At 47.5% G+C, this 2891-nt stretch overlaps 1 protein-coding gene across 3 annotated transcripts in view; it reads right to left on the reverse strand.

The window, feature by feature from the left end:
- The window catches only part of tspan4a (tetraspanin 4a), a 127948-nt gene that overhangs the window by 97713 nt on the left and 27344 nt on the right, over positions 1–2891 (reverse strand). The gene's annotated exons all lie outside the window — the stretch shown is intronic.

Raw genomic sequence — 2891 nt, forward strand, 5'->3', positions numbered from 1 at the left:
CCCCCCACCCAGTACACATCACAGTCCTGAGGCCAGATGTGTGAAAGATTTGTCAGCACAAAAGCGATGCAGGCGCCATTACCCACTCTTAAAGTGCTGTTTTTAAAAGTGTTGCTCATGCATACTTCAGACCAAACACAGTTTTCTGGAGATAGCTGCAGGTGATCTGATAAGGAGGAGATTAAATATGAAGCGAGAGACGCAACCTCAGAGTTAAACAGCTTGTTTAGGTTGTTTGCCTGTTTCATTGATTGTGTGGCGGTGTTTGCAGTCTGCGCAGCGTTCTGTGAGACGTCAAGTCAAAGATTATAAAGTTTATAAAGTTCAATTTCAGAGTGATGAACCGCATCGTTCTGTTCATCTTAAATCTGAGCTCATGTTGATATTTTCATCTTCTCCTGATCTGTGACTCAGTGTGTTTCAGCGAGAGCTCCATGAATGAATCATTGAGCGTCCTCCTGACGTTTGATAATGACTGAGTTACACTGGGATGTTTCTCCACAGGTACACGTGATGAATTATTGGTTCGGGGGTTATAATTATCCACAGTCCTGCTTAATGGTTGTGTGTAATGACGGCTGCTCCGGTGCTGCTGGAGAATCTCACGTCGTCGCCGCCGACTCCTGCTGCTACTCGCTCTGAGGGGAGGGGCGGGCCCCAGTGTCGATACGCAAACAGCTTCTTAAGGGTAAAAACTGCAGAAGCAAACTGTGGGAGTGGAAATGAGGCTCGTGTTCACCCACCTCCACAATGATTGAGATTTATCTGACACGAACCAGGCGCACGTGGGCTTTTACAAATCTGACAAACACAATTTAAATGTATGTTCCTGTTTTTGCATGGAGTTAATCGTTTGTTAAGAATAGTTTTAGAACAATTCTAATCACACGTTCCCAGAGCCAAAGGAAACAAAACCCACAGATATTGATAAAGATAAAAGCAGTTCATTTTCTGAGGACAGTTTAACTGATTGACTAATTGTATTAAAATAAGCGGCAGCTCGTCGTTTGAACTAGACTTTGACTTGATCGTGTGTTTCTCTTTAATCTCAGTGTGAACTGACCGTCACGTGTTGAACGCCAGCCCTGACACAGAGCAGCGTTTCACTGAATCTACATCTGGTAAAGTGTTTCTCTCGGTAGGACACTGTCGCTCTGTGTAATCCTGGCGCTGTTTTCAAAATGGAAAATGATTATTTTCCCGATGTGGGATTGAAGGAAATTCACATCACAGCCGCTTGATGCAGCAGCATATTGTAGTGCAGTGTCGTCATCCAGTGAAATCAAAGGAAGATCAATAGAAGAATCAGCAGCAACCATCATGAGAAATCAGCCCTTTCCCTACAGACCAGTTTGTCCCTGCAGAGGCCAGGACTCCGAGTCTGACTGGAAACTCCTTCAGGATTATTCTCAACGTGTCACAGTCACATCTGACAACTTATGTAAAACATTTAAACACGATCTGTTTCTGCCGCTTTCAAAATCACAATGACAGTGTATTTCGAGGCACCGCTCAAGTTTTTTTGGACTTATTGAAGTTTATTTTAGAAGAAGTTTCCCGCCTCAGAAACTTAGTAAGAGCCGATTAACAGGAAAAAAAAGAGCTGATGAAAACACCGTCTCCTCCTTCCCCATGTAAACGCCTGCGAGGCTGCGAGAGAGAGTAAAGGGTCGATGTGTCTGTCAGGCCGTCAGCCGCCGTCCCATCCAATCTATTGTCTGCAGAATATTGAGGTCACATTTAAAGCCTGTGAAGTGCCCCCCCCCCCTTTAAAAGCCCTTTTCAATGAGACGTGTGAGAGCTGGAGTTGGGTGAAGCAGCTGACATGTAACAGCTTGTAAATTGCTGTTGAAATGGTGGCGACACTGAGGTCCGACATTAGCCATCAGCTCCGACGCCGACGCGTTATTTTCAAAGAAGAGCTCGCCTGTTCTTACCTGGAGGATCATAACGTGATTGGCTTCTCGGAGGGAGAAGGCTGGAGCTCGCCGTGGTCAAGTGGTCATTATTTATCCCCAGCGGCAATTTCTCACACACACACACCTCGTGCTAATAAGAATTGGTGCGCACCCCCCCCTTTGACGGCGGTCTATATCTGACAGAAGATGAGGAGGTGAAGAGGTCACTCGTTCCTGGAGGGAGATTGCATCTTGGCAGCTAGATTGCATTTCAGCGTCGCAGGCCTCGTCTCATTCCATTACCAATGAGAAGAGACGCGTGACAAATCAAAGTAATCCCAGAAAGGTAACCACAAAGGCCAGCGTCCCTCCAACACCTCGCCACGCATTTCACACAGTGAGTCCGTGGCACAGGATCCACTTCTCCCAATGCGAAGCGGCGCTGGGGGAACATGACAGGCTTCACGGTGTAAGTGAAAGTGATCTGTTGTGGGGCTATCGGCGCGGGACTGACAGACACCGCAGCTCCAGCATCCCCCCGCCAGCAGATACCATCGGCCAGATAGAGCGGACTGACAGCGGACGCCTTGACGAGGCGGCGTAGTGTGGAGAGCGGGGCGAAGCCGAGGCAGGTGAAGAATTAGAGCACGGTTGTAACAGTGTGATTAACGAGGTTTCACACAACGCAAGCTCCAAATGTGCCGAAGCTTAACTCAGAAAACAATGCAGCGCACACCCACACTCCAACTACTGTATGGGCAACAGAGAGAGAGCTCGACTCGCCCACGCAGTGTACACATGATCTAAATGCATGATCTGCCCCCCCCCCCCACACACACACACACACACACTCCTCTCTCCTCACTCTCGTGCACAGACACATAACAAGCTCCCTCCAAACCAAATAAGAAAAATATGCAAAACAGACAAAGAAAAAAAAGTCAATAAAGCAAAACATCACCTTCTGCAAAACAAACACCCCCCCACACACAC

The sequence above is a fragment of the Seriola lalandi genome, unplaced genomic scaffold, assembly GCF_002814215.2.
Source record: "Seriola lalandi dorsalis isolate HSWRI2012SDOR001 ecotype SW California unplaced genomic scaffold, Sedor1 jcf7180002054478, whole genome shotgun sequence".
NCBI lineage: Eukaryota > Metazoa > Chordata > Actinopteri > Carangiformes > Carangidae > Seriola > Seriola lalandi.